A 13,832-nucleotide genomic window follows, 5' to 3' on the forward strand; every position below is an offset into this window, starting at 1 on the left:
TTGCTTCCTGTCCAATTTTTACTATCTGGTTTTTGATTAAATGGTTCATTTTCTCCACTTGCCCACTCGAATGTGGATTGTAGGGGGTGTGGAGTTGCCAATCAATCCCTAAAATTTTGCTCACCTGTTGTACCACCTTGGCCACAAAATGAGGTCCCCTGTCTGAGGAAATAGCAGCAGGTACCCCAAAACGAGGTATTCTCTCTTGTAACACTGCCTTAGTAACCTCCCGTGCTTTGTTTGTGCGACAGGGAAATGCTTCTGGCCAACCAGAGAAGGTGTCAGTGAGTACCAACAGGTACCTGTATCCCCCCTTTCTTGGCAGCTCAGTAAAATCAATTTGCCATTGTTGTCCTGGATAATTTCCTCTGCTAATTTGTCCCAGTCTAACTCCTCTTCTTACTTTGGGGTTAGCCTTAAGACACACCTCACATTGCCGGGTTACCTGTTCGACCTTGGTGTATAATTTCCGTGCTATACACTCCTGAACCAATTTTCGATACAGGGCTTCTGCTCCCCAGTGAGTCTTTGCCTGTTCCATCTGAACAAAAGCCCAGAGAAGGTTCGTGGGAATGATTAATCTCCCATCCGGTGTCCTGGCCCAGCCCTTTCCTGTCCTATTCCCCAAAAGGTCTTTAATTAATGTCTGATCCTCTGTGCTATACACAGGTTCTGGCTCTTTTTGCTCAATTGACAGTTTACCATCTGGGATCAAAACAAACTCTGACACCTTTCTCCCCTCCCTGGCCACCCTTTTAGCTGTTTCATCTGCCAGTCTGTTGCCTCTTTCTTGACCAGTATTTCCTTTTTGGTGTGCTTTGCAGTGCATTATGGCGACTTTGCTTGGCTTCTGCACTGCTTCTAGCAGCCTCAGTATTTCTTCTGCATGTTTAATACCTTTTCCTTGAGATGTCAACAGTCCTCTTTCTTTCCAAATGGCTCCATGGGCATGTACCACCCCAAAGGCATACTTGGAGTCAGTCCATATGTTTCCACTTTTCCCTCGGGAAAGCTCAAGAGCTCTGGTCAGTGCTATTATCTCTGCCTTTGGAGCGGAGGTGTTACTTGGTAGGGCTTCTGCCTCGATTACCTCTTCTCCTGTAGTTACAGCGTACCCAGCTTTTCTTTCTCCCTGGATCACAAAACTGCTTCCATCGGTGTACCAGTTATGGTCTGCCTTTTCTAGGGGTTCTTCCTTCAGGTCAGGTCTGCTGGAATAAGTGGCCTCAATTGTTTCCAAACAATCATGAATAACTCGTTCTCCATCACCACCCTGGAGGAAAGAGGCTGGATTGACAAAGTTAGCAACTTTAATTTCTACATCATCCTGCTCTACTAGGATGGCTTGGGATTTAAGAAATCGTTGTGGAGACAGCCAGTGTCCTCCCTTGGCTTCTAGAACAGCAGAGCTGGTGTGTGATACTAGGACTGTGATCTTCTGCCCTATTGTGAACTTTAGAGACTCTTGAATGTTAATTGCAACTGCTGCCACAGCCCTCAGGCATCCTGGCCATCCCTTGCTTACCTCATCCAGTTGTTTAGAGAGGTATGCCACCGCCCTTCGGTAGGGTCCTAAGGTTTGTGCTAGGACTCCGAGTGCTATCCCTTGGCTTTCATGGGAATACAATAAAAAAGGTTTAGTGACATCAGGTAGGCCTAGTGCTGGTGCCCTCATCAATTCCTTCTTTAAGGTACAGGAAGCTTGTTCAGCTTCTCCATTCCATTGCAAGTCCTTATCAGTCTCTTTCAATAATTCATAGAGGGGTTTCACAAGCAGGCCATCATTATAAATCCACAACCGGCACCACCCTGTCATTCCCAAAAAGGTTCGGAGTGCCTTTACTGTGTTTGGAAGTGGAATAGAACAGATGGCCTCCTTTCTTTCAGGGCCCAGCACTCGTTGTCCTGCTGTTAATTCATATCCCAAGTAGGTTACTTGCTGCTGTACTATTTGGGCCTTCTGCGGGGAAACTCGGTACCCATGAAGTCCCAGGAACTTCAGCACACTCACAGTCCAGCTTTCACATTCCGCTCTGGTCTGGGTGGCCAGCAGGATGTCATCTACACACTGTAGCAGAGCTCCGTTGCCTTCTGGCCTGTTCCACTTCTCTAATTCTTTTGCAAGCTGATTTCCAAAGACAGTAGGGCTGTTCTTAAGTCCTTGGGGCAAGACTGTCCAAGTTAATTGACACTTTCGGTTAGTTTCTGGGTTCTCCCATTCAAAGGCAAACAGTGGCTGGCTCTCAGGGGCCAGGGGTAAACAGAAAAAGGCATCCTTTAGATCCAAGACGGTAAACCACTCTAATTCTGTTCTCAATTGAATCAAGAGGGTACATGGGTTTGCCACCACAGGATGGATATCCTTTGTTATTTTATTTATAGCCCTTAGGTCCTGCACTAACCGATACCCTCCAGCTGGTTTCCTTACAGGTAAATTTGGAGTATTGTAAGCTGATTCACACTCTGTTAGCAGCCCATACTTTAAGAATTTTTCTACAATAGGCAAAACTCCTTCCCTATCTTCTTTCCTTAAAGGATATTGTTTTAATCTAACAGGTTGAGCTCCAGGCTTAAGATCTATTATCACAGGTAGGGCATTTTTGGCCCTTCCAGGCTGCTCAGTGTCCCAAACCCCAGGATATACTTGATCTTTTATGCTTTCTCTTATTCTGTTTTTCTCTTGTTGAGGGCTCATTAATGCAAGACTTAAAACCTCAACCAACTGTTCCTCCCTTACTCTGAATTCTACCTTCCCCTTATTAAATTTAATTTCAGCTCCCAATGCTTCCAACAAATCCCTCCCCAGCAATGACTTTGGGGCATTTGGCATATATAAAAATTTATGTAAGCCCCAAGTTTTACCATATTTATATTTAAGTGGTTTAAAAAAATATGCCTTCTCAGTTTGACCTGTAGCCCCTACCACAGAAACATAGCTCTCATCCAGAGGCAGCAGTGCTTGATTTAAGACTGAAAAGGTTGCTCCTGTGTCAACTAGGAATTCCAGTTTATTTTCTTGTTCCCCTAGCTTCATTATAACCAGAGGATCTGCTAGGGTATTTATAGTCTCCTCCGGTCCTCCCTAATCATCCTCTTCTAGTTGTGCCTGTATTCTGTTTTTCTTTTTCCTCTCTGGACATTCTCTTTTCCAGTGTCCCTTCTTTCTACAAATCACACACTGATCCTTTTCCAACCACACTCTATTAGTCCCTTTAGTCTTCTTACTTTCCTGCAACGCTGCTACCAACATTCTCTTCTCTTTTCTCCTACTTTCTTCTTCCCTGTTAGAAAATACTCTCCATGCTACATCCAAAAGTGCCTCTAAATCCCTTCCCTGCAGGGGTGACAACTTTTGCAGCTTCTTTCTGATATCACTAGCAGATTGGCCAATAAATAGGGATACCAGTTGTTGTATCCCTACTTCTGATCCAGGGTCAAGAGAGGTGTTTTTCCTCATTACTTCCCTCAGCTTATCCAAGAATTCTGAGGGTGATTCACCAGGTCCTTGTCTGACTGAGTATAACACAGACCAGTTAATTGCTTTCGGAATGGCTTTTTCTATTCCCCTGGTATTCCTCCAATCTAGTCCTTTGCAGGGCATTGTTTGTATTCCATTCCGGATTTTGGAGTGGAAATACATCTCCAATGTTTGCCCCCCCCTCCCCGGGTTTGAATTCTTTCTGTTGCAAGCTCCAATCCATGTTTTTCAATTAATTGTTTCTCTGTTTCAGTCATTTGTTCTAATAATAACTGGATATCCTCTGTCCCAGTCTGGATTGTGCTGCCTAACCATGAATCGAAAATGTGTAGCTGTCCCTGTGGGATCGTTACGATAATTTTTAGCCTTTTCTCTCCAACTATCCAAATCATGACTTGTAAAAGGCACCTTAATCCAGACTGGGTCCCCCTCAGGCCCTACTGCTTGTCGCAGGGGGGCTTGAATGAGTACCTGGGAAGCCGGGGCATTTGCTTGCTGTCCTCGGGTCCTTCTTGCCACTGGGCTTCCCTGAGCATAGCTCTGGGAACTTACTCCAGTATCACTATCTGAATTGCTGCCACTCCCAAAACCTCCGACGTTATTTTCCGAACTCTCTGTCACTACCTCTTGCAATTTTCCTGGAGATTGATAAAATTCAGGCAGGTCTTTTATTTCCTCAAGTTTAAGACACCTCTGCCCTATACTACACGCAGAGCAACACCTTTTCAACTGTGTCTGCCTCTTATTCTTGGCCTTGTTTTCTTTTTCAAGGGCCAAAACCATTGGATCTGAGGGAGCTCTAACACCACAGTCCCTTTGAAACTCCGGATGCTCTCGGAGATAGAAAAACATATCAGCATATATTGTCTCATCCCATTTCTTTTCTCTTCTTAAAAACAACATCAATTGCAGTAAAGTATCATACTCCAGACTCCCATGTACAGGCCATTTCTCTCCACCATCTAATTTATATAATGGCCACCACCGGGTACAAAATTTAATTAGAGTTTTTTGATTTGTTGACCCTCCTGGGGGGCCTCCAATTTCCCCCCAGTGGGCAAGTACACAACCAAGTGGGCTATGTCTTGGGATCTCACTACTTTGTCTCCCTCCCGTTTTACACAATACAACACAGTGCTTTCTTTTTACAGCACACAGAACACAAAACAAATACAAATACAACTACAACAATAATGACCGGTCCTTAGCACACAGTTATTGGCCACACACACTCAGCCACACATTCAAAACCTCTAGTACTTTATGTTCTTTAGGGACCCTCTTGGCCCCTCACACACTTAAACAGTACTAATAATTCCCTTTGGGACCCCCCTGGTCCCACACTACAGACAATGTTCATGATACATAAACAATGCTTATAGTTACCTTTGGGACCCCCCTGGTCCCAACCCAAGAGCTCTTTTACCTAGGGGTGCAATAAATGCCTCTCTCCCGCGCAGGGCGTCCCCTCGCGACTTACGGAGCTACCCCTTTTATAGAAGCATACCTTCTCTGTGCTGGCAGTCTTGTCTGTCCCTGCAGCGATCTGATGAGCAGCGGAGCTCTCCTCAAGAATTTCTCGGCGGGCCCTGAGAGGTCCGGCTCCTCAGCAGGTCCTGCAGCCAAACAGAGTCGTCCTGCCGCGGTCGCCAAATTGACTTAGAGAAAGACACACAAGAGACTCAGTAAGTTTCTTGTATTATGCTTCTGTTCTGGCCCCTGACACAGGTAGAATCATTTCAAAAGACCTGTGTGTCTTCAGAGAGTTTTGGGCAAGCTTTTATACAAAAAGTTATCTGTCTATAATGACAGGGGTCCAGATGCTTCCTATCTATACACAGCTTATCTATCCAGATGCTTCCTATCTATACAAAGCTTATCTATCTAAAAGAGCAGAAGTATACATATCATGTAGGTGTCCTTTATCTTATACAAAAGATCATCTTGTCCAAGACTAACAGAAGTAAATCACTGAAAAATCCTGCTATTCCTTATCTATCCAAAGGCTGTCTGCCAACCCCCTCCCCCTCCCTGCATTCCAGCATTTCAGCTAACAAGCAGAAAATTCTTATCAACTCTGTTATTCTGTTAATGAGACTTTTCTGTTCATCAGGGGGAGGGGGACGTTGTGATTGTGTGGACCTCTGTGCAGCTGTAGGGGTCTGTGGTGTGTGTGGGGGTGGTCGTGGGCTAGGGCAGAGGTGTGCAGGGTCGCTGGGCATCGTCTGTGCTGTTCTGGGAGGGGTCTGTGCGGTTGCGGGGCCGCGGGTGGGGTTGGGGTGGGGGGCTCGGTGGGGTTCCTTGTGCTGCTGAATCCCCCTGCTCGGGGCAGCTGCAGGCACCCATTCCTCCCGCTCTCCCTTACCCTCCCTGCTCGCTGCTGCCTTGTGGGGGCTGCTGTGGCCAGCAGGGGTCGTGGGCAGCGTGGGGGCTGGGGTGCAGCAGAGGCTTCTCTGGGGGGGGCTCTGGGGGGTTGGAGCCTTTTTGCTGGCAGCTGCTGTGCTAAAGGGCAGTGCCTGGCCCAAAACCCAGGCTGTGCCCAGGCAGTGCCCAGGTTATGCTTTGGCAGTGCCCAGGTTATGCTTTGGCTGTGCTCAGGCTATTCCCTGGCTGTGTCCTGGTTCCTGATGTCAGTGATGAGGCAGATGATGCTTTTCAGACCACTCCTTATACCTCACCCCACACCCCAGGGCAGGAGTCACCTGAGCTCTCACTCCCTCTCTGTGCCCCCCTTCATCAGTTGCTGCATGAGGGGGCTGCAGGGTCCCTCCCCACCCCTCCTCTGTAAGCCTCTCCCTTGGCTTGAGCCCTCCAGCTGATCCCAGCCTTTAGCCTCGGGGCCCTTCCATTCTTGTGCTCCTGCTTCCAGCCCAGGTCCCTTCGAGGCTTCCTCAGTTACCACATTTATTTTCCCCTCCCAGGGCCACAGGACAGCAAAGACTCCAGGGACAGGGATGGGCTGGGAATGAGGGAATGGCCTGGGGATGGTCAGGCAGGTGTTAGGCCTTGTCCCCCACCAAAGGGGAAGGGATCCAGTGCCCAGCTGGAAGCTGTGTGTGCAGGAAGTGCCAGAACCTGGGAGCACTGCAGGGGACCAAAGGAGTGAATTGTGCTGCAGCTCTGCATGTGGCAGCTGGGAGATGAGCAGCAGCCCCTGGGCACTGTGCCCTCCCATCCAACCTCATCTTCACTTTGGGGATGTGGGGTGGCAGCTCCAGGAAAACTGCAGAGAGAAAGGGGCAGGGAGAGAAGGCAACAAAAAACCCTTCCAGCTGAGGCTCTTTATGCTGCATGTGTGTGTGGATGGTGCTGGAGCTGCACCTGCTGTGTGTGTCTGTGGGCAGTGTGGTAGCTGGCAGCTGCCAGGCGGCTGCTGTGCTGAAGGGCAGCAGCTGGGCTGAGGGCCAGGCGCAGGGGGGAGCTGTGGGCAGGCTGTGTGCTGGGTGCCGTGGGGGTGTCAGGCGTGGGTGCTGTGCTGAGCCTGAGCTTGGGAGCGCCTGGGGCTGGTGTCAGCTGTGGGGCGGTTTGGCTGTGCTGGGGGTGGTGGCATCCAAGGCCTCTGTGCTCTGCAATCTCTTGAGGCACAAAGATTCCCTGGGGGGTTGCAGAGTGATTCTCAGTTTCTCTGCAGGCCTCCTGAGCACAGAAAGGCTCAGGGCAGGAGGAGCTTCTGCTGATGGTTGTTTTGTTCAGCCTTGGGTGTTGGATCAGTGTCTTGGCTCAGTTTGGTCCTTTCTCTTGTGGCCAAGTTGAGGTCCCTTTGGTTTTGGCAGCTGAGCACAGCTTGAGGATTTTGCTGCAATGGTTTTTGTGCTGGCAGCATTGTGTGCTGCCAGCTGGAGTGCTGTGTGCAGCTCTGATGCCCCCAAGAGGGGCAGGAGGTTGAGCTGTTGGAGGGGGTACATAGGAGGCCATGGGGGTAGTGGGAGGGCTGTGGCAGCTCCCCTGTGGGGGTTGGCTGTGAGAGTTGTGTCTGTTGAGGTTGTGGGGAGAGGTTGGAGCAGCCTTGTAGCTGCCTGGGGCTGCAGGAGAGCTGGGGAGGGACTTTTGTGAGGGGCTGGGAGTGATGGGCTGAGGGGGAGTGGACTGAAGGTTGAGGAGGGCAGATTTGGAGTGGGGCTTGGGAGGAAATAGTCTGGAGTGGGGGTGGTGAGAGCCTGGAGCAGGTTGGGCAGGGAGGTGCTGGCTGCCCCCTCCCTGGAGGTGCTGAGGGTGGGGTTGGATGAGGGCTTGAGCAGCGTGGTGTGGTGGAAGGTGTCTGTGGGCATGGCAGGGGGTTGGAGCTGTCTGATCTTTGGGGTCCCCTCCAGGGCAAAGCATTCTCTGAGTGTTTCAATTTGGACACTTAGCAGAAGTGCAATGAAGGGAACTTGAAATAAGCAAAGTTGTGAAACTGGCTCTGAGCCTGGGGGCTGGGTGTGAGCTTATTTGGTGGTTCTTAGCTTGGGAGCTGCATCTGAGCTTGGGATCTGGGTCTGCATTGGGATCTGGCTGCAGGCCTGGGGGCTGGCTCCGAGCTTAGTGGCTGATTCTTGAGCTTGCTGTCTGCATCTGAGCTTTGGGTCTGGTTCTGCACTTCTGATCTGGCTGTGAGCTTGGGGCTGGGCCTGAGCTTGGGAGCTACTTCTGAATGTGGCATCTGGGTCTGAGCTTGAGGGCTTGGTCGGAGCTTTGGAGCTGCTTCTGAACATGGGAGCTGGGTCTGAACTTGGGAAATGGTTCTGAGCTTATCTACTGGTTCTTGAGCTTGGGATCTGGTTCTGCACTTTTGATCTCTCTCTGAGCTTAGGGGCTGGCTCTGCATATTTGATCTGAATCTGAGCTTGGGAGCTGGTTCTGCACTCCTGGGTTTGACCTTGGGAGCTGGTTCTAGAGCTTGTGGTCTGGCTCTGACATTATTTGCTTGTTCTTTAGCTTGGTAGCTGCATCTGAGCTTGGGATCTGGTTCTGCACTTCTGATCTGCTTGTGAGCTTGGGGGCTGGCTGTGAACTTTGGAGGTGGGTCTGAGCTTGGGTGCTGCTTCTGAGCGATTTTCTTGAGGTTGGTAGCTGTGTCTGAGCTTGGGATCTGGGTCTGCATTTTGATCTGAGTCTGAGCTTGGAGGCTGGATTGGATCTTGATGGCTGCTTCTGACCTGGCTTGATGGCCGCACCCAAAGAGTGGCTGTCAATGGCTCCATGTCCCAGTGGAGGCCAGTGACAAGCGGAGTCCCTCAGGGATCAGTCCTGGGACCTGTCTTATTCAACATCTTTGTGGGGGACATGGACAGTGGCATTGAGTGCACCCTCAGCAAGTTTGCTGATGACACCAAGCTGTGTGGTGCAGCAGACACGCTGGAGGGAAGGGAGGCCATCCAGAGGGACCTTGACAGGCTGGAGAGGTGGGCACAAGCCAACCTCATGAAGTTCAATAAGAGCAAGTGCAGGGTCCTGCATCTGGGTCGAGGCAATCCCAGGCACAAATCCAGGCTGGGCAGTGACTGGCTGGAAAGTAGCCCTGAAGAGGGAGACTTGGGGGTGCTGGTGGACAAAAAGCTCAACATGAGCTCTCAGTGTGCACTTGCAGCCCACAAAGCCAATCAGATCCTGGGCTGCATCAGGAGAAGTGTGGCTAGCAGGTCGAGGGAGGTGATCCTCCCCCTCTACTCAGCCCTGGTGAGACCCCACCTGGAGTACTGTGGCCTCAGTGCTGAGAGAGGTCTTTTGCAGGCCAGGCAATTGTGTGGCTGTGTGAGGAAGCTGCCCCAGAGCAAATGCATCTTAGGTGCTGGAGGTGCTGGGAAGAATGGGAAATGGGAGAGAGTCCTGTGGAGAGGGGAAAGGTTTGGGTTTTGCCTCTGGGCTCATAGTCTGCCCTTGGAAGTGCCTGGGATTCTTGCAAGCAGTGCTGTCAGCTGGAGCCTTTTGGGGTCAGTTGGTGGTGTGCTGAGAGGGCCAAAGGGAGGAGAGGCTTGGCAAGAGAAGTGGTGAGCAGGAAGCTTGTTGGGTTGTGGGTGCCCAAGGGGTGTGGGTGTGGCTGAGAGGTGTGGAGTGCAGGAGAGCCTTCAAGGCCTTGTGGTGTTGCTGGAGCTGTGGGCTGAGGAAGTGGTGCTGCCAGGCAAGGGCTTGAAGGAGGTTGAAAGTCAAGTGGTGTGGATGGCTTGGTGTGGGGAAGTGTTTGGCTTCTTGTGGGCAAGTGAAGCTTTCCTTGTGCAGCAGGAGAGTGAGAGCCTGGGCTTTGCAATCCCTGGGGCCCTGGAGCCCTTCTGGAGTGGTTTTCTCCTGTAGAGCTTTGCAGCCCAGCTGCAGGTGTGCTGTTGCTGGAAGCTGTTGCTGGTTGTTTTGTGCAGCCTTGGGTGTTGGATCAGTGTCTTGGCTGAGTTTGGTCCTTTCTCTTGTGGCCAAGTTGAGGTCCCTTTGGTTTTGGCAGCTGAGCACAGGTTGAGGCTTTTGCTGCAATGGTTTTTGTGCTGGCAGCATTGTGTGCTGCCAGCTGGAGTGCTGTGTGCAGCTGTGGTGCCCCCAAGAGGGGCAGGAGGTTGAGCTGTTGGAGGGGGTGCAGAGGAGGCCCTGGGGGTGGTGGGAGGGCTGTGGCAGTTCCCCTGTGGGGGTTGGCTGTAAGAGTTGTGCCTGTTGAGGCTGGAGAGGAGAAGGCTGTGGGGAGAGGTTGGAGCAGCCTTGTGGTAGCTGCTGGGGGCTGCAGGAGAGCTGGGGAGGGACTTTGGTGAGGGTCTGGGAGGGATGGGCTGAGGGGGAGTGGATTGAAGGTTGAGGAGGGCAGATTTGGAGTGGAGCTTGGGAGGAAATAGTTTGGAGTGGGGGTGATGAGAGCCTGGAGCAGGTTGGGCAGGGAGGTGCTGGCTGCCCCCTCCCTGGAGGTGCTGAGGGTGAGGTTGGATGAGGGCTTGAGCAGCCTGGTGTGGTGGAAGGTGAGTGTGGGCATGGCAGGGGGTTGGAGCTGTCTGCTCTTTGGGGTCCCTTCCAGTCCAAAGCATTCTCTGTATGCTTCAATTTGGACACTTAGCAGAAGTGCAATGAAGGGAACTTGAAATAAGCAAAGTTGTGAAACTGGCTCTGAGCCTGGGGGCTGGGTGTGAGCTTTGAAGTGGTTCCGATTTTATTTTCTGGCTCTTGAGCTTGGGGTCTGGGTGTGAGCTTGGAAAGGGGTTTTGAGCTTAGTTGCTCACTCTGGGCTTGGGGTGTGGTTCTTGATCTCAGGGCCTGTCTCTGAGGTCAGGGGCTGTTTCTTGAGCTTGGGAAGTTATTCTGACCTTATTTGCTGGCTTGTGAGCTTGGGACCTGGATGTGAGCTCTGGAGGTGGCTCTCAGCTTGGGAAGTGTTCTGACCTTTGTTGCTGGTTCTTGAGCTTGGGGGCTGGGTGTGAGCTTGGCCCCTGCCTTGCATTTAAAATGTGAGAGTTCAGGCAGTTGGAAGTTGAAGCTGAGCTGCTTTGCACTGCAGTGCTTCAGAGTTTGTGGTGTTCCAAAGGCAGATCTCAAAGAGCTGCTGCAAGAGTTGAGCTGAAGTGGCACAGTGCCCTGCAGAGGCAAAAGCTTTTCCCTCCCAGTCAGCCATTGGAATCATCTCCCCAGGGCAGTGGTGGATTGCCCTGCAGGGCAGAGTTGGAAGGCTCAGCTTGGCAGGGGGCTGGGCCAGCTCCTTTCCAGGCCAGTGTCAGCTGGCAAGGTTGGAGCAGCTGAGCCTTGGGGTCCCTTGCAGCCTGGCATTGTGTGGCAGCAGAGCTGTGCTGCTGGTTTTGAGGGCACTTGGAAAGCTTCTGGAGCATTTGTGCCGAGTGTGCAAGACATCCCTGAGCCTAGCAACTCCCTCAGCTCTCTTCAGAATGAACTCTGCAGAGCTGGAAGAGCTTTCCAGGAATTTGGCAGAGGTTTGGAGGAGTTTGGAAGGGATTTTGGTTCTTCTCCTCCTTGTCCTCTTCCTTGTCCTCCTCTGCCTCATCTTTTTCCTGTTCTCCCTGGAAGCTGCCCTTAGACTCCTAGAATCCTGGAGTGGTTTGGGTTGGGAGGGAGCTGCAAAGGTGCTGCAGTCCAAGCCCCTCTGCAGTCAGCAGGGACATCCTGCACTAGATCAGGTTGCCAAGAGCCGTGTCCAGCCTCACCTTGAACCTCTCCAGGGCTGGGCCCTCAAGCCCCTCCCTGGGCAACCTGTTGCAGTGTTCCAGCAGCCTCCTGGTGCAGAACTTGTTCCTCACCTCCAATCTCAATCTGCTCTGCTCTAGTTTGAAGCCATTGCCTCTGGTGCTGTCCCTGCAGGCTTTGCAAAGAGTCCCTCTGCAGCCTTCTTGTAGTCCCCTTCAGGTACCAGAAGGTCACTCTTAGGTCTCCCCAGAGTCTTCTCTTCTCCTCTCCAGGTTGATCACCCCCAGCTCCCTCAGCCTGTCCTGGTAGCAGAGCTGCTCCAAGCCCCTGATCATTTTTGTGTCCCTCCTCTGGGCCCTCTCCATCAGGTCCATGTCCTTCCTGTGTTGAGGGCTCCAGAGCTGGCTGCAATGCTGCAGGTGAAGTCTCAGCAGAGCCAAGTGCCAGGATGGCCTCTGTCCATCTCTGGCCATGCTGCTTTTGGTGCAGCCCAGGCTGTCCTTGGCCTTGTGGGCTGCAGGCTCCCCCTGTCTGTTCCTGTCCAGCTTCTTGTCCAGCAGCCCCCCCAGTCCTTTTCTGCAGGGCTGCTTCCTATCCCCTCCTCCCCCAGCGTGTCCTGATTGTGAGGATTGTGCCAGGCCAGGGGCAGGACCCTGCCCTTGCTCTTGTTGAAGCTCAGGAGGTTGCCCTGGGCCCCCTCTGCAGCTTGTCCCCTTGTGCTCCTCCAACTTGTTCTGCTGGGTATTGTCTTAGGTTTCAGGATGCAGAGAGGCTCTCTTTGAACCTTGTGAAAGGAGTTGATGCCAAGCTGTGGCCAGAGGGTTGGATAGAATTGGGCAGTTTCCATGGCTGTGCTGTTCAGAGCTGCATCCTACAGTGCAAAGCATCCAATCCACAACAATCCATAGTGCGCCTGGGCCACGGGAGCCAAGTAACCTCCCTAGGCCAAAGCTTCCTCCAGAGCTCCACCAAAGCAGGCCAGAACCCCAGGCCCCAAATGCCTTCCCCCTCCCCCATGCCTCTCTGCCCCTCCTCCCCCATACCCAAGACCTGCAGTTACAGATTCTGGTAGGCAGCTCCCAGGTGAGCCAGGCCACTGCAGGCCGCAGTTGGCAGCATTGCCAAGGCCTCAAAGCTCCTCTGCAGAGAGAGATCCCAGAAGCTGTTGCTGGGAGCAGAGAGGAAGGGCAAAGGAGGTTGGAGATCCTGTGCTGTTCCTTTGTAGAGATTGAGTGCAGGCCTTGTGGGAATGAACTAAGCTAGATGACACTTTGTGGTGTCCCTCTGGACTCTGCTGTCCCTTCTGAAGGTCTCTACTGTCTGGTGTAAGACATCCGAGTGCCTTCCACCCACCACAGGGATTCTCTTCCATGCTCTCATCCAGGGGCTTCTGTTGGGCCCTGCTGGCTGTGTAGATCAGCCCTGGTGATGTTGTAGGACCCTGGGGACTCTGAGAGGGCAGCAAGTGAGTGGAGATGGAGCAATTGATGGAGAGATGGAGGGTGAAGGCTGCAGGGGGTGGGAGGGCTTAGTTCAGCAGCTGTGAGGCTCTGCCTGGCTCCTACCTGCAATGGTGCTGGCAGCAGCTGACCCCAGAAGCTCAAAGTCCCTAACCCTGCCTGGCTGAGGACAGTCCCCTGTCCCCTCCTGACATCCAGCACAGCCCAAGCAGGCACTCAGGGCTCCTGCCCACACAGGCCTGCCATCCCCCATGGCAGGAGTCACCTGAGGTCTCACTCCCTCTCTGTCCCCCTTCCTCTCATCAGTTGCTGCCTGAGGTGTCTGCAGGGTCCCTCCCCAGTCCTCATCTGTAACCCCCCTTGGCTTGGTGCTGTTCTTTCAGGCCTCCAGCTGATCCCAGCCTTTAGTCTCAGGCCCCTTCCATTCTTGTGCTGCTGCTTCCATCCCAGTTCCTTAGATGCTTCCTCAGCCACAGCATTTCCCACTCCACCCTTCCAGCTGCAGTGGCAGTGGAGGTGGGGGACACAGGGCCATGGGACAGCCAAGGTAGTAGGGACATGGATGAGCTGGGAATGAGGGAAAGGCCTGGGGATGGTCAGGCAGGAATTAGGCCTTGTCCCCCCAAAAAGGGGATAGGATCCAGGGCCCAGGTGGCAAATGTGTGTGCAGGGAATGGCAGAATCTGGCAGCATTTTAGGAGGTGAAAGGAGTGAATTGTGCTGCAGGTCTGCATGTGTCAGCTGGGAGATGAACAACAGCCCATGGGCACTGTGCCCTCCCACCAAACCTCATTTTCTCTTGGGGATGTGGAGAG

Source organism: Melanerpes formicivorus, unplaced genomic scaffold (assembly GCF_026170545.1).
Source record: "Melanerpes formicivorus ecotype bairdi unplaced genomic scaffold, bMelFor1.0.p_v2 SCAF_180, whole genome shotgun sequence".
Classification (NCBI taxonomy): Eukaryota; Metazoa; Chordata; class Aves; order Piciformes; family Picidae; genus Melanerpes; species Melanerpes formicivorus.